The sequence below is a fragment of the Coturnix japonica genome, chromosome 1 (assembly GCF_001577835.2).
Source record: "Coturnix japonica isolate 7356 chromosome 1, Coturnix japonica 2.1, whole genome shotgun sequence".
Lineage (NCBI taxonomy): Eukaryota > Metazoa > Chordata > Aves > Galliformes > Phasianidae > Coturnix > Coturnix japonica.
In genome coordinates, this window is record NC_029516.1 from 5,353,192 (window position 1) to 5,371,491 (window position 18,300).

Here is an 18,300-nt window from a genome sequence, read left to right on the forward strand (position 1 = left end):
CAAAGAATGGTTTGCATCCAAGAACAGCAGGCTTAGCGGATGGAGGAGGAAATCTCACAGCATTTCTATTCCAGTCTGGCCTCAGCATAAGGTGATCACTTTCTATTTAAAAATGAAAAACTCCCATTTTCCTGAAAGGAGCTTTACCACAAGGATTATCTACAAAGGCTGCACAGAGAGATGTCACAGCAAGGAATAATGTGCCATTCTGGACAGGAGCAGCAATAAAGGGTCTCCGTGATGCCCAGCACAGTCAAGATACAGAGATAATGGCCTCTTTGTTCCATAAATGTTTTTCCATAAAGATCATTGCTGAACTACCAGAGCACTTTCAAGTCATGCACTAGGCAATATGACTAACATCTGTCATGTGTTTTTTTCCTCTCATGCCACCCCCAAGGGCAGATGCCTGTGCAGTCACGGGGAGAGGGAGCTGATTACATCATCTATGTAGGTTTATACACACATACATACCCATAAACATGGGCAAATATGTGCCAATGAAATCTCTTCCTCACACACATTTCTTTGTGTCAGCAATAGGAAGAGCCAAGAGATGTACTTTCCACCACAGTAGAAGGAGGGGAAATTTGCATCACGTTTAAGCCAACAGAGATGCTTTTCTTTGAAGCTTTGAAATCTAAAGGTAGTGTGCTCAAAAATACACCCTTGAAGTAAAAGACAAAAAATTATCTTCAAAACCCATAAACAGAGTCTCCGCTCCTCCAAAACCTCCAGCTCTCCCTCCTCCCTTCCCTCTCCCCAAAGCAATGTGAATGGCTGCAAAATCAGTGTGGGATGTGGCAATGCAAGAGCTCTGACTGTGTTCTCTTCCAAAGGAAACACTCGATGCCTTTATTACAATGAAAAATAATAATGGGAGACAGAGTGAACACGGTGTAAACACCTTTAATGCAATTCTAATTTTATCGTTGCTTCAAGATCACAGATTGTTATGGCAACTAAAGAGGGAAGGGGGGGAAACCTGATCGCAGCATTAATTTGATATCAGATTCATTTGTTCCACATTTGTGCTTCAATGCATGCATAATAAACAATGCCAGTTAAAGAAAAACAATAATACTGAAGCTGTAATAATGGCATAATGTAGTACCCACTCAACCCCCAAATCTGTTAAAAAATGAAACTAAAAAATTCTTATGAGTCTATTATAGTTCCAGCTGCAACACCGTTCACATTATAACCATTAACACTTGAAAAGTGGAACGACCAGTTTTCACAACTGCAGTCTATCAAAGCACTGAAAACACCTTCAGATGGGATGTGGGCATTGCAGTACCAAATGTGGGGGTGAACTCCTGGGGCTGAGGTGCCTCCTCCCATGGAAGGACCATAAAAGCCTTGATTGAAGCCCTGTATCCTGTGTTTTGTCCAAATCATGATGTTTGAGCCTGAGATTTGGTTCCTCAGGTCAGACAGAGCTTGAGAAAACTCATTGCAGGTAAGCAGCTCCCAAAGGTGGTTAGATAATATGTCACAAGGTAACAAGCCAGGTTCCAAATTTGTCATTGGCCATTAAAGCCAGGAACTTGAGTATGATACATCAGGTCCCCATTCACAAGGATGGGACAGTTTCATCTGTGACGGAAGAAAAGCCTTCTGCATGGGATGTGCAGGGGGCAGGAGAAGACACTGAACACCCCAGGATGAACCTGCAGGGCTTCTCCTAATAAGTTTTGGGTACTGCAGACTTTACTTACCAGCAATGCTGGACATTTAAGTTCTCAGGTCTTTTTGTTAACTGACAGGTGTTCAAGGAGGCAGAGTGTATCAAAGTACTTTTGAGGTTCTGAAGCATTTTCATTGTTAATTTAACAAGTTCTGGAGGAAAACAACATAGAAACAAACCTGATCATGGGCTGTTCAAAAGCATGGAGTCATTTTCTACAGTTACACACAGCAATACCCACACAGCTGATAAAGAATTGTTTCAGGAGGTACTCCCAAAGTGGGCAATGAAGACCAGGGACAATGAAATAGAATATGAGATCATGTGAGCAATAACCCCAACTTCAGCCATTGTCAAATCTGGAACCAGCACAGATGTTGCGGTTTATTTTATTCTGCACATAGTTGTGTCTCTGTAACCCATCACATACAGAGATAGAACAGATGGGAAATGGGCTGTGTAAAGACACTCACACTCTCTGTCATCAGGAAATTTTCCAAAAATCCCATTTTCATCTTTCTGAGAAGAAAAAATAACTGCAAAATCCTAAAATTTTCCACTTACCAGAAAATCTGTCCTGCCCATAATCAATAAGTGTAAAGCTGGAAAGATTGAAGCTGCTTTAATGAGGATTCTTAAGGGAAGTGGATCCATCTCTGATACAGGTAAAAATAAAAACAGCATCAGAGAAATAGAAGGTACAAGCTATTGCCCTCCAAGGAATGTGATGTCTGCAGCTTATCCAAACATAATTCCAGAGGCTTTGGGGCATGAAGTGTGGCATCACTTTCAAAAGGACCCATTATTAATAGTGTCATGGGTTTGTGGGATTACAGTGTCTCAGTGGTTTATTGTATGTTCATACTCTCTGTTTACTAGCAAAATGTTTTTCCTCCAGATTCTCATCTGCCAGGGCTGTAAATGCAGCTTAAGATCTGAAAGTCAAGATGAGCTCTTCCAGGCTCATCCATCAAGAGTAATAAAGTGTCTCCTGGAGGTGACACATCAATAAGCAAGAGCGCAGTCTGATGGTGGTGGGGTTATACTGCGTGTCCTACGATTAGAAATTAACGATCAATTCTTTTGGATAATGCAGAAGATAGAAAAGGACTGAGTTCTGTTAGTAGAGCAGACTAAGAGTAGTAAAAATTCCATGTTTTTCCTCAGCCAGAAAACATAACTTGACACACGCCAAGTATCCAGGCTTACAAAGGTACGAACACACCATTTTTATGTCCACCATTTTTAGAGTAGAAGTGTGTTTTACTCATACTTCATTCTTTGAAGAGCTAAAACCCACTAAAGTAAGACGTAACCTGAGGGTCGTAAATATGGACATTCAATTAAGGCAGACTGAATAAATAGATGAAAAATGGTTTCACACACTTGGCTAATAAACAGAAACCAGAAATTAGTTAATTCTGTTTCCAACCAATAGCCTTGTACAAACAAGAGCCTGGAGTGCAGTGTTCAGAAGCATCCTCCTGTGCCTGGGAGTGAGGTAGAATCATGCTTTAGCCCGGTTTTCCCAAATGTGTCCATATTATTCTTTTAGTGACAGAAGGAAAAGCAATAGGTCTCTTTACAAAGCTTTCCCAGAATCAGCAGCACTTGCATTTACGAACCATAAGTGACCAGTCTCAGTTCAGCAGAAGCAGAATCACATCACAACTGGCTTCTGCTTGTTATTTAATTATTGTCAACATTGTTCCATTTTATTATTTTTTTAAGCTGATTTCTGGCTATTCATAGATGACAAGGCAAATCAATGTCAGAAAGTAACTACATATTATGTTCACTGTCCTCGGCACTTAGTGCTTAAGATGCAGCAGTAAATTCTTAATTAATCAGAGCTACAGACAGATCTTTTCATCTCCTGCACTGAACTGTCATCAGGCACTCCAAAGTACAGAGACAAAGACATTGCATTTCTTCAGTGATCAGTTGTGACTAACCTGGGTTGAAAAGGCTCCCATCTTTCCAAGACAATACCAAAGTGGCTCCTGGGCTTAAGCCCTGGCACAGACACAGCTTTTCTGACCTGCCAGAATAATCTTTATTAAGAGAAATGTCATCGTGAGTTGTAGGAATTTGTGTGCATGGTTGAACCAGATGGGGAGCTGAAGCCTGACAAAACCTCAAACAGGAAATAGGGTGGAAACAATGGGTTTCCTACAGAGGATGCTAAAGCAGATAAGACAATGATCATTTCTGGGCCTGTAGGCCAGGAACTGATTATTTTTTACAAGCAAACATGCAGTCTGTGTTTTGTTCATCCAGGTACTTGGATAAAGCTTTTTTTTTCCCTTTTCTTTTTGCACAGAGACCATCACCCCAGGCTAACAAGGACAGGTTATTTGTGCAGAAATGGAAATATTTGTCCTTCATAGTTCATTTCTCATTTGGCATTCTTTATTCCTGATTGTTCTGCTTTAAAAGATAGAAGCATCCAGCCATGGAGAAACAATAATACCTAGTGACAGAGGAAGCCGATGACACAGCACAAACCTTGTACTTGGTGCTTGGTGCCTGGCACTCAGCAGCGCTGCAGGAGCTGAATCCCAAGTTTTTTTTTTGCACAAACATCGTTAGCAGATTCTTCAGACTGACAAACCCACTTAAGTGAGGATTGGCTGATAAGTAAGGGGTAAGCAATTAAAAAGAAGGAAAAAAAAAAAGGCACACTGACACCCACTGGGAGTTTGAAGATATTGTGTCATGAATTTTGGCCACACGGCCATGAAGGGAGACACCGAGTCTTCAGATACTGTCCTTTCTCATCTCTGAGAAACAGACCTCTTAGGACCTCCCATAGTGCCTACAGAATCCTGTATTCTTTGGACAACCTGAAAATGCCTTGCAATACAAAATTCATTAAAGTGGCCAAAAATAACAGGCATGACACATCCTCCCCCTCTCCCATCCTCCAGGGACACTTCAGCATAAAGGATCTATTTATTTGAGTTATAAAGGATATAGTTTCTATACTACTGGTTCCCATCCTGGCTTATATCAGAAATAGCATAGCCATCAGAAACAGAGAGGTGATTGTCCCCCTGTTCTCAGCTCTGGTGCTGTGTCCACTTTTGGGCCCCTCACTGCACAGAAGACATCACGGCCCTGTAGTGTGTCCAGAGGAGGGCAATGGAGTTGTGAGGGTGCTGGAACACAAATCTTACGAGGAGTGACTGAGGGAACTGGGATTGTTCAGTCCGGAGAAGAGGAGGCACAGTGGGCACCTCATCATACTCTACATCTCCCTGAGAGGAGGCTGTGGTGAAGGGTGGATTGTCTTCTGCTCCCAAGTTATAGTAATAGGACAAAAGGGAATGGCATTAAGTTGTGCCAGGGCAGGTTCAAGTTGGGTATTAGGAAACATTCCTTCTCAGGCATTGGCACAGGCTGCCCAGGGAGGTGATGGAGGTGTTCAAGAGACGTGTAGAAATGCACTGAGGGACATAGTTAGTGGGCACGGTGGGGATACGCTGATGGTTGGACTAGATGATCTTAGATGTCTTTTCCAACCTTAATGATTAAATCATTCTACGAATCTATGTTGTCACTGATCTTTCCCAACTATCCATCCCTACTGTGACACAAGCCAAAGGAGAACTAATCCTAAGTGAGGGTTGTCAGGCAATTTGGGAAAACTAATCTTTCTGCTGCTTCACTGTGGATATTCAGACTCCACTTGTGTTGGCATTTTAAGGTATGGATGACCAGACCTGAAAATGTGAATTTAAACAAGGGGCTGGGCTTGAATTTGGTCACTTTTGACCACAGTGCAACCTTCAATGTTTTTATAGTTGTATGTCTTGGATGACATTGATTTCACAAGAGTGAGAAATGAGGTAAATACAGTGAGCCAAGACAGCCTCTATCTGTTAACCTTTATCATTCAAGAAATCCCAGTCACAAGCAGCGTACAGTAATTATACCTTCCAATTCTGAAGTTGATTTTTTACAGCAATTTTGAGCTTTCCCCGTTTAAGTTTGTAACGTTAAGAGTATTTTGCTCTTTCAAGTGCTGTTCTGCCTATGCTCTTTCAGCAACTTATAGTGATTAATGGAAGCTCCAGTATACTCTCATATGATAGAAGAGACACAGTATTACTGCAGTTTCTTCTTCAAGAAATGAAAATTGCACTCTCTAAACCACTATAATAAGGTAACTGCTGATGAACGTTGACTTTAATGGCTACTGGGATCTCTCTCTTCACTACTAAAATTCAGCCACTTGCAGTATGTGAGTGCAACTGGCACCCAGCCACCCACAGCCACAGAGATCAGCAGTTCCTGCCTCAAAATAAAACAGAAACGGTAGCAGAAGGTTGTTGAAATTCCCTAACCAGCAATTTCTTTAACTTGAACATAAATTTTGTGTGAAATAAGAAAAAGGAAAAAATAATTTTAGAAGGACTGACCTCCTTCAGATGGGAATGGTTCAAAGTGAAATGTTCTGATCAAGCTGAAATTAATTATTTGACAAGATTATTTAAATATAGCAGTTGGGTTTAACAGTTGTTGATCCATCTCAGAAAATATTTCCAGTCTTGAACCATTTTCAGTGCAGAGAAAATGTTGCTTATGACAGTAACAGCTCCAAGGCAGTGTGCAAATGAATGGGGAGAGATATTCCATGTCCCAAAGAACTTGGAATTCAAAGGGAGGACTCAGGCAAATGCGAAGGAGCCAGTGGAAGCTGGCCTGATTTCTCTCAAGTTTTCAGGAGCCCAATGGCTAATCTACTCTTCCCAAATCCCACTCCAACATCTCTTCTATTGAATCCTAACCATCTCATTGTGTTTCCATACTTTTTTTCTCAGGAAGGGTGCTCAGAGCTGTGCTCCATCCCAGACTACCTTATGCTGCCAGACATGAAGGCAGAGTTTCATCTGATCTTTCATTCTTTTTTATAATTAACTCAGGCTTAGATTGAAAATGAGTAAGCAAATGATTTGTATTTTGTGTATTTGGTGTTCGTTATCTCACCCAAAAGGTAGCTCAGGTGAACTTTCTGACACATGCAACCTGTTTTCTTTAAAGGTGTAAAAGCCATTATGCAAATCTGAAGCCAGAACTCATTTCTCCCTCAGCCCACAGATACAGCCAGCTCTACTGAGTCCTCAGCACTGTGGGATGCCTTGTTATCATGCTGTTCATGCCCCAAACCAGCCACATGACCATTATAATGAGGTACAGATTAAAGGCATCCTTTGCTAGGCAGCTTTCAGCCAGCATGGCAGAGCTCATGTTGCCTGAAGACAACAGTGCAAAATCACCTTTAGTGACCCAGGCAATATCCATCTACCCCATGGACTTGCATGAGCCGTGGCCTAGGGAAAAAAACTCTTATCTGTGAACAGTGCACACAGTTGGATCAGTTTTAAATATGCTAAGATCCCTCTTAACATAACTGAACACAGCTTGAGCCCTTTGGCCAGGATTTCTAGGATCTCCAAACATCCAACTCAGGGTCTGCAAGGAGGCAGTCCTTCCTTACCCACCTGTCAGCCTTGCACCTCTGTGTGTTGCAGAGGGTAATCATAAGTACACATACTGAAAATTAACCAGAATGTGCCTGTCCCTCCATTTATTCCAGTCTCCCCATGCCTGCAGAGATGCTGGATGGCCTTCAGTGCCCATCTGCCCATCCTTGACCATGAAGGGTATATAGAGCACCCCTGATGTGTCTTGCATCTACATGCCCATCCAAATTCAACCCAGTGCTTCTGTGACTCAGTGCACGTCAGCATCTATCTGCCCCCATGCTACACAGTGACGTTGTAGAAACTGCACCATCACTTGTCACATCACTAATGAGATGTCATTTGAACTTGTCATTGAACAAGGAACACGTTCCCAAAGCTCCCATGTCTTCAGGAAGGCTCAGGCTCTGGGAAAGAGCAACTCTCTGTATGGATGGGTTGTTTAAGCTGAATGCATTTATTTGTTGCAACCAGACTCCCTGTGGACACTGCTGACCCAGGGCAGTTTGAAATAAATGGTGTATATAGGAGCTGCATGGGACTTACACGGTATCTGTATCTCTACAGCTTATTCCTCCCCACTTGTTTTGGAAAAGTGCTGTTTCACCTCCTGGTAACAAGAAGCAGAACCCAATGGCCAGATACGGGCTAATCTTGGATCAAAGAGAGATGAGTACTGTGGGAAGAACTTTGCTGTCCTTGGCCATTGCAACTGCAAACAAGCAACAGCTAGCAAAAAAAAATAAATGCAAAAAAATGACCTGTGACATTTGGGATAGCACGTTTCCTGACAGATGAAAAATGTCACCACCAACATTTTGTACATCAATGACAGATGAGCTGGCAACTGCTCCAGGTCACAGCCAACCTTTGCTGAACTCATGCTGGCCGCATGAAAATGACACCCCCGGCCCTAAATGCCTTCCTGCAGTTCCCCACCCACTGTTCCTTCTGTCAGCCCGTGAGCTTAAGAGGGACAAGTTGTTCCCAGAAAGTGCAGCAACAGGCAAAGCAATGGCACGATTCAGATTTGAGTTGAATTCAACAAATGGGTTGGAATCAGAAGGGAAAATTTTAAAAGAAAGAGGAAAACATGTCCCAAAACTTGCAATAATTTAGTGTTTCCTTTTCTGAGATTTTCTGAATGAAACTTTCTAGTTTTCTGTTGTGAAATGAAAAGACCTCAGGCTGATGTAATACTGTTGGGTTGATGAGAAATTTCTGCGTGATCTCTAACTATCTAAGAAAAGAGTGAACTGTTGTGGTGAAGGAAGATAGTTTGTTGTTGGTAGGGACAGACCTTGGAAGAATGTCATTTTGAGTTATTGCTTTTGTCATTCAGCTGGGTGAAATAGTTGAAAGGGAAGTCTATTTTTTATAAACTTGCCACCTGTTCTTTTTGCAGCTTGTTGGTGTCAAGCCAATGAAACTATTGAGAGACGTATCACAGCCGTAGACAAATTTAGAGGAAATATTTTGTATACGAACTAATGACATGATTATGCAACCTTTTAAAATGGCAAATGACAGCTATTGGAAGTAAATTTTACTGAGAGTTCAGGCAGAATCATAGGATTACAAAATCAGTAAAGTTGGAAAAGACCACTGAGACCATCCAGTCCAACCATCAACCCATCCCCACTACGCCCACTAACCATGTCCCTCTGTGCCATATCTATTCTTACCTTAAACACCTCCATGAATGATGACTCCATATATTCCATAGACCATTAATAATGGATTTTAAGTGAAGTGAGAGTGAAAGATCAGTTCTCCATTCACACGCTGAGTTCTAGAACAAATTAGAGATAACTATTTTTAAAAGTAACATTTAATTTCAAAAAGTAATGCAGCATTGTTCTATTATAGTATATAAATCTGTGTATACGTAGTGCATATATACACATACATCTGTGGATATAATTGCTTATATATATGTGTAAACAGTCACAGACACACTCATGTAACATAGAATAATAGAATCATTAAAATCAATAAAATCATAAAATCATCTAATATCCAACTCATTACAAGCAATAAAATCATCTAATCCAACCATCAGCCCATGCCTGTGATCTCTCTGGGCTATGTCACTTGGTGCAACAAATATCGTATTTAAACGATGTTGGTGGAGGCCTGCATCTTGTGCACATACAACTGATCATATTTTGACATAATAGATTTGTAAAACAGAACTAAAAAAATGAGCCCTGCTCCAGGGAAAAATCAGGATACTCTGAGATCCCTGCAGAGGAAATTGGCATCTACGCATTTCAGCCTACTGCTCCAACAAAGAGATCTCTACAGATGCCTGCAGCTGTATTTTTAAAGATGAGTAACTAATTAACAACTTTATCAGCATATCTTTATCAAAAATTCATTATCTTCTCTGGGTTGCAGATTGCTGTGCACATGGAAAGAGTTGTTTTTATTAACATAATGAGAGGACATCAGTTGGCTTTTGGTCAAATTATAATGATAATGATAGCAACAATAATAACAACAATAATAATACAGAGATAAGATAGGTCTCCCTTTTTATATAGTGGCTGGCATATAAGCCATAATTTTCACCCTGATTCCATACCCTTACAGACCTGCTAAATCAGCCCAGTTCAGCACCATGAGCAATAGGAGTCAAGATGGAAGAGGAACCAACAAGATTTCAATGCTGCCTCTTTACTGCCTTGCTCCTATGTCATCCCTGCAAAGGAAGGCAGCAGAACAGATTTCACATCATTTGTACACAGTGCTTCTCACTAGATCTCAGTCAGGGCACTTAAAAATAAATCAATAAATAAAAGCAATTAGCAGCATGGTTCCCAGCCACAGAAGCTACACCTTAGACTACAAAATGACCCATCGAGTGCTGTCCATAGTCAGTGACAGATCTCAGGTCAGCGATATCAGTTCCTCTTTCTTTGGCAAGAAACACAAGGGCTTTAAGTAACCCCATCCCAGTTTGAGATGGAGCGTAGGGGTATGAAAGCATGAAGGTTGGCTGGAAAGAAAGAAATGAATAGGGTGGAGAGGGCCAGGTTTTGTGGAGTCAAGAGAAGACTTGAGAAGGAACTCTTGGAGACACCTTTAGGGCTGCACGCTGGGGAGGATGAGCTGGCTGAAAGTCCAGGAATTAACTTAAATTCATGCACAAAGTACAGGTGGACCAGGGGCAACTAAAAAATCAAACACTGTGCTGATGCACCTACAGGCTGAAAAAAAGGGTCTTTCTCTTTTCTTCACCATAATAGAAATGAAGAAAACTTCATAGTCTGTCCATTGAGACCCCGCTTAGCAGGAGTCACCCTCACTCTTTGTATGGGTCCATCAGAGAGTTACCCCATCTACATTTTCACAGTTGAACAGAGATTTTGCAATTACATGTCATTATTCAGGCCACGGAACTGTAAACAATGTTAATACAATCAGAAAATCAACTGTTTTAATGTAGTTTGCATTTGCTGCTCAATGCTGTCAACTGCCATGACTTTACCAAGAAAATTACAGTAAAGGTTTTCATTAATAACCACCATTCCTGGAGTTGTAGGCATCTATTTTTTGTATCAGTGAGGCTTAAAACATTTAGGCCTATATTTATCTCTACCTGAAAGGAAAATTAGTTTTGATTTTCATTTTAATCTTCATTTTTAAGCTATTGTTGAGATTTACAGGGGTGAGAAAGAATGCTGGCACTGAGCACAAATGACTGGAGTTTCCACTATGGGTTATGAAGTTTTACACAAGGAACTTAGCCCCACATGATGCTTGCCATGAGCTGCAGAAGCCAATGTATTCACTGCTGAAGGTCGAAGGGCCAAATTATCCCTGCCGGGATGTGGTCTAGGGCAATGTAGATACTTGAACCTGAGGCTCCAACAACTAGACTTGGGAAATGTCACTGAAGCCTAAAGAATAGTAAAAAAGTGGAAAAACTCCCCAGGGAACGTGTGTCGCTCACTGCTCCTGTCAAGGAAATTGCACAAAAATTTCAACTGACAAACGTGCATACCCCGGGAGCTGCACTACCACAAATGACAAACCCATCACGCAGGGAACAGTAATTGCTGTACCCCTTCAAACAGTGTCCTCACTGCTCCAGGACAAAGCAATTTGTAGGAGAAAAACAACCCTCAGCCCATGCAAATTGCCATGCTCCCTGCAAAAATATCCTTCCTAAATCCCAAAGTAAGGGATAGCCCTCCCCTGCCAGAAGAGGAACAATGTGCTCTTACCCTTCATCTCCCACTCAGCTGCTACCCAGAGAAAGGACCCAAAACTACCATGGCATTTTTCCATCCAGAGAATATAAGACAACTAATACCATTTATTGAACAGTGTTTTGAACTTCTGGGTGTTATGTCACCTCTGAATGAAATGAAACGGGTCCAGAGGGTGCTTGTATTGCCAAAAGTAATCATAATCATCATGGTAACTCTGTGCTCACTGTCACATGCACACACAAAGCACTCTTTCCTCAGTTTGGAGGCTACCAGGTAAAATGAGCCCACCGTGCTCCCTGCAGCATGGCCAAGGAAGGTGCAAGAACTTGAGAAAAACACATAGATTTATCCACCTACCCCTGTGCATTTTGCCCTGTATTGCAGCCCAATGGTTGGCCAAAAGCTGAGTCTGGAAGTGTGCTGGTTGAAGGGCTGCAGCAGGACTACAAACATCACTAGACACATACGTAAAACATATGTCGTACCTAAAAAGCTTTCAATGTGGATATAATCAAAGCATCCTCCAAGAGCCACACATTAAAAAATGAAGTTGGTAATTTGATGCCTGGGATGCATCTCACCTCTGAGTCACCAGATTGAAATGACTTCATGAATTTGGTGCCTAGGCTCCCATCAGAGCCAGTGGAGATCATGAAGCAAGTCAGCTCCGCTGAAAGCAGAAGTTAGGCACAGGTGTGGCAGATATGATACAGATCCTAAGCGCCTGAGCTCTTCTGGATTGACACCTGCATTTGGTCAAAGAAATAAAGTCTTGAATGTCTGGTCTGCTCTTCTCTAGATTGTCTTCCTCTCCACTGAAAATAATGGGAGATTAAAAGCTTAAGCCTAAACAAAGACACCAAATGTAGGTATCCCTTCAGGCTGAATCCTACCTTGAGTGCTAGAAGTCAAACAGCAACCCAGTATATGTAACTTACCTGCTTCATGTTACAGATTTCCATTTTGTTTATTCCCAAAGATAGGAAACCAGCTGACAGATCTCATTTGGATGGCCACAGTCCAGCAATCTTACAGACATAACAGATAGACAAAAAATTGTTCACGGTGCTTCCCAAACAAACTCAGCAAGTCCTGGAGCTGCCTAGAGCCTGTGGCCAAAGCTGAGACAAAGCTGCTGACTTCCTGATCCAATTTTTGACTTTTGGTGAACCCCAAAAATGCTTCTGATGCAAAGATTGATCAACCAGCTTCTGCAAGTGGGTGCCAGTATCTGTTACATATCATAAATGTCCTTTTAAAACATGGTGTAGAGGCAAAAAATCAGAAGCTTGTCTAAGGGAAGACTGTATAAGGAATACTGAGAACCCTGACTTCTGGCACTCCTTTGGGTTGAGAATGATCCAGCCAATGGCATGTAACTACAATGTCATAGAGTTGTCAAGGTTTTACATATTGCAATAATGAGTCATAAACAAGCTGCCTGGTTCTTTCTGAAGCTATGAGCTATGAATTTTTATTTATCAAAATACTGTGTACAAGATTAACACCAAAGTCTGAAATAAAAAATAAATCTGTGTGTTCCAAGAGAACACGATTCGGTCGGGTCTGAGATTCAGCCAAAAAAAAAAATTAAAAAAAATGGCAACTTCTTATGCAAACGCTGTTTGAGGGCATACTATGTGAATTACAGCAGCCTTGGGATATGAGATCTTCCAGCAACCTGCCCACCTGCCCCAGTGTAATTCTTCACTTTGGTAAATCTTATTTCCTTTACATATAGATAGAGGCACACATATATGAATAAAGATATTTGATGTCAACCCCACTAAGAGGAAACAAAGAATGTTATTTGAGATGAGCCTAACAGATTGGATTAAAAAAATAAATTAAAACAGCAACAAACAGCCCTTGAGTACCCATGTGCCAAGTTTAATCCCCTCGTTAATTAAAAATGGCCGAATTATAACCCCTTTCAAAAATTAGGTTTCCAGTGGAAATGCCAACTGAACAGACCCTTCACTGTAATGGCCCTGCTGGCACCCGCAGAACACAATTGCAGAATAGCAAAACATATTGGCACCTCCTGTACGTGCAATTGAAATATTCGTTCGGTGTCGTCTCTTCCTGTTAATTGCTGTGTGGGAAGTGGTCCCCATACAGCCTCTTTATCTATCTGTTTCAGAAGCATTGCCTACAACTACGGGCACTCTAGGGGCGCACTTGGCCAGGCTGTTGGGCTCGCGTGCCAAGCATGGCAAAGTCTCTGAGTCCATCCCTCCTCCTCCTTCCCCAAATGTGGCAGCTGGATCTGCGCTTGGCTCCCGGGCTGGCTCCTTGGCTTCTTTCACTCTTGGCTGGTCGCAGGGCTGTGCAGCAGCTTGCACGCCTCGCTGGGTGGGATGCGGGATGGGATGCCTGCTTCTGTCACTGCAGCCTTGACTCCCTGCTCAACCCCCCTCAGCCCTTTAATGCTTGCTTTTCAGGAACTGAATTCTCCAGAGGACCCCACTTCAAGCACTGTTTTCTCCCCTTCCAATACCAGCAGCATAACACCAAAAACCTCACTTGCATTGAAAACCAGTTTGCTTTTCCATGCATGGCATCCTCTCCCATCCAGTTTCTCTGTTTTCCACTTTAACCGTGAGCTTTTCGCTGGAGGATTGCTCTTTATTATGAATTTCTTCAATGCCCTGTAGGATGCACCAGTGCCCTGGTGTCAGCCCTGAGAACCCATCACACTGTCTATGTGCAGGCTATAAAATAGCTTCTCCCTTTGCAGATGGATTCCCTGTGCAGATTCATGACCATGAACCAGATCTCCACTGGGGCCACCCCAGCTGTCAGCACGACCATTGACAACCACATATTTCCAATGCACTTCATCTCCACAGCTATCTGTGGCCCACCACAGAATATCTACTAGCAAACAGGAACACGGATGCTTAGGTTGAGTTTTGCAGTCAAAGCAATTAAACATGTTGGGAAAGATAAGGAAAAAACTTTGGTTGGGCTTAAGGGCAGGTTGGCTTTTTGGTTTAATGAAGGACTGGCAAATAACTTACAGTGCAAAGAACCTGACATCTTTCTGACCTACAGGCTGAATTAGGAAACAGAACAGTCTGTGAAAGCGTGGAAGTATGGGTGTGTCTGTGGGTCTGATCATGTAGAAGTTAGAAAGTTATGCACTGAGGGTTCCTCTGTAATGAGAGACAGTATAAGTCTGCATTTGCATACCAGCTGTCGTCAAGGAACAACCAAAGTCTTTCCAATTCCCTTTTATTGTACTTTGCATTGGAAATTGAGTTACAGATCCTGCAAGTCTATGTGAAAAAAAAAGAAAAGACAAAGACTGAAATACACTGCAAGCGGAATTTAGGTGCTTAACCATTCAGAAAACAACAATTAAAACTCCTTGCTCTGCCGCTGTGTAGGCTCAGAGATATCTAAGCATCCAAAGCAGAACTGTTCATTGAACATTCCCTTACTTCTCTCCTATAAGACACTCCAAAGCATCAATAGTTCTCACAGGAGGGCACTTGGTCCAAACCCCCACCAAGCACAGCCCTCACCATCCTGCCCTCACCATCTCACAGCACCTCACTTTCCTGACACACTGGGATCAAGTCCAAAGCAAGAAGCAACAGACTTCCCATATTCCTGTCAGTGGGCCATTGCTGAACAGCACTGACCAGTGGCCAGTGGGCCAACACTGATGAATGTGGCCCTCTGCAGTCCCTAAATCCCCACACAAATAATGGGGAGTGGAGACCTTTGGGTTTCCTTCTGTGGAGACAAATTCCAGGCACCCCATTTGGACCACATCCCCATACACTCTGCCTTGGGCTGCAGAAGCACCCCATGCTGGGGCTCATTGCAACTGACTTCTATCCGGGGTTGTTAATAAGAACTCCCGTGACTAGGAAGCCAACATTTCTGAAAACAAAACCATCTCCTGCCAAACTGATTATATTTACTGTACAACACGGAAGCAAATGAAATCTCTGATTGAAAGAGAAGGAGAAAGCTTTTAATCCTGCTCTGCGATGCTTGCCAGATTGACAAGTCTAGGAATATAAATGGAAGAGTAATTATACAAGGCTCGCTTATGTCGCTGCTCAGATTTATTTTTTCAAATGTAAGAAAGAGAAAGAGACAGAAAAGGCCTGGCTTGTTATATTGCTTTCCATAGCTATTAGTGCAAATTGATTAGAAATCTACATTTATGACGCACCAAACTACTCAGAAGATCTCTTTCTAGCTGTGGTGTGATCCCAGCTTTACAGACTGACATCAAATGAAGAAAAGAAGGGAAGAAAATATGAACTTAAAGCAAAGTCATATTTTCATTGTTACATAGAGGAAGGGGGAAATGTGTGCGCTGCCTGGTCCCAATGATTACAGAGTAATGGGAGAAATCTGTAAGGATTTAAATCTGTTAAATCTTCGAATCAACAGAATTGTAAAATTGAGTTGGGATGGGCCCTCAAAGGTCACCTAGTCCAACTCCCCTGTAATGACCAGGGACACCTACAGGTAGATCAGGTTGTTTAGAGCTCTGCCCAGCCTGACCTGGAGCATCTGAATGGATGGGCATCCACCACCCCTGGGTGCTGAATTCAATCAGCAAACAAAAGTGATGGAGGGGACCAAACACAGAAATGATGGTAATTTATAACCACTGAATGTTAGGAAAAGGTACATCAGAGCTTTGGGTTAGGCTGTATCTCAGCACAAATATGCATTCCCTCAGGAGCCTTAAGGACACCATACTTTTAAATTGGACAGGTACTTCCAATCAGAGGCCTGCTTATCCGTCACATACAGCATTTAAAAATAAATATATTAAAAAAAAAAAAAAAAAAAAAAAAAAAAGAAAGAAAGGAAAAGAAAAAGAAAAAGAAAAAAAAAAAAAAAAAAAAAAAGTACAGCATAGACAGGATTTGTCTTGCTTAATTTAAAACATTCACACCAGAGACATCTGCATCTTACTGAGCCTCTGATTCTCTGTGAAGAGGAGCAGGCACTTTTACAGCGTACTCATTTGACCTATTTTAGATACCTTCTTCGGGGCAAGATGAATCATGCCTTGAATGTGCCAATTTCCCTGCGGTGCCCAAGCAAGACTAGACAACCAGTTTATTTGCTCAGATGAATCCCACGTGGCTGGGGCTGATAGACTTGTGTTATGATCTGGCTGAACACGAACTGTCTTTGGTCCCAAGTCTGATATCATTCTGCAGAGAATCCTGTGAGTCGGATATATTAACTCAGAGTCGTACGCTAATTCTGTTATGAACCAGAGCTGCCTTGCATCTCACCAGATAAAAGTTAGGTGGTGGAAATCAGCTCTGCACCTACCTACCTATTCACATACCTTCACTGCGGCAAGGAGATGATCACTCCTTTGGTGTTGTCATCCAAATGGGAAGCACCGTGGGAAGCTTAAGCATCTTGTCCAAAGCCTGTGATCAAACAGAAAGAATTCAGAGCTAGAATCTCCTTTTTCCAAGCCCCTTTTTGATGAGTTTCTTATTCGTTAGCAGGAAGTTGGATTGTTTTTTAAATGCTTTCACTACCTTAGGAAATTCTTCATGCCTCTTGGGAAATGTAGTTCTTCATCTTTAAGAGCAGATCAGCTATGAAAAGCCTTCAGGAGCCTTTGGGCTTCTTGGAATGTTCACATCCTTCATCCACAGCTTGCAGTGAACGTGTGGCTGCATCTTCATACATCCTATGTACAAATTCTACAACCCTTTAAAAAGCAGCAACTATCCCCAGATATTGTCATTGCTGCAACAATAGTGCTGAGCTGACAATTACCGTGTTCTGCTAATGAATATAACTGCTTTCATTTGAGAAAATAATCACCATAAATTTTTAGGTTGTTCCCAAAGCCTGGAGAAAACAGTGGCAGATTCAGCCTAATTCCAGCAATGTCAGTACAGATGTGTAGTAGAAATCACCTGCATTTTAGCTTTCATTTTGTGGTGGATGGATATGGATGTCCCAGATAGAAGTATCGAGAAAATAATTTACATTCTAGTCTTTCCTCCTTTGGTGAGGACTTTCTCTGAAAGGCAGCTGTATAGGTGAAGATTCAGATTGCACAGGGACACTGAATATTGAACAGGAGCTTTCTTTCCAAATTTTGTTTCCAGCAAGGCTTAAGAAAGATAACAAGAGTTTTATACGTCTGATTAAAAAGCCAACACTCCAAACTGTGTGTGTGCAGGTTTTTGGCATGATTTCCATTATGGTCATAATCAGCTGCTTGCCCATTCCAGCTGCTAAATCGCAGTAGACAAGACTTGAATTCCAAATATTATTCTCATCACCATGGTATCCTGTGCACAGATCCCTGAAGGTACTTTAAGACTTTTGAGGCTCTGACTCCGAGGGCCAGGCCCATAAATAATTTCAGCTCTCACAATTAGCTGACGTTGAGTTTTGTTTTGAGGCTTTTGCACCATGGGGACCGAATCCAGAATCTGCCTCACCTCCAACAGGCTCAGGGAGATCAGAACACTTCAGAAAGGGAATTGAAAATATTCTTCCCAAACACACATACACAGCGGAAAGTTTAGACTTCAGACCAAGTAGACAATAAACAAGGTAACTAAGGACTTCAGATCCTACCTTTTCATGCTTTCACTCAACATATGAAAAGCCAAAGTGGTGACACTGAACAGAAGCAAAACTGTAGGCACGGAGGACTCTCTCAAGAGAGAATAAAACTACCTGAAGGGAGGTTGTAGTGAGCTGGGAGTCTGCCTCTTCTTTCATGTAACTATTGATAGGATGAGAAGGAATGGCCTCAAGTTGCACCAGAGAAGTTCAGGCTGGACATTAGGAAATTGCTTCTCTGAAAGAGTGGTCAGGCACTGGAATGGACTGCCCAGGGAGGTGGTGGAGTCACTGACCTTGGAGATGTTCAAGGAAC

The 18,300-nt window shown here is 42.0% G+C and overlaps 1 long non-coding RNA gene across 1 annotated transcript; it reads right to left on the reverse strand.

Annotated features, from left to right (window-relative positions):
- Positions 1-889: 889 nt before the first annotated feature.
- LOC107316809 lies at positions 890-10,577 on the reverse strand. The gene is made up of 3 exons (XR_004305903.1): positions 9,777-10,577; positions 8,865-8,971; positions 890-1,842 (listed from the first exon to the last, which is right to left on the reverse strand). It is a non-coding gene; the product is annotated as an uncharacterized LOC107316809 (long non-coding RNA).
- Positions 10,578-18,300: the final 7,723 nt, after the last annotated feature.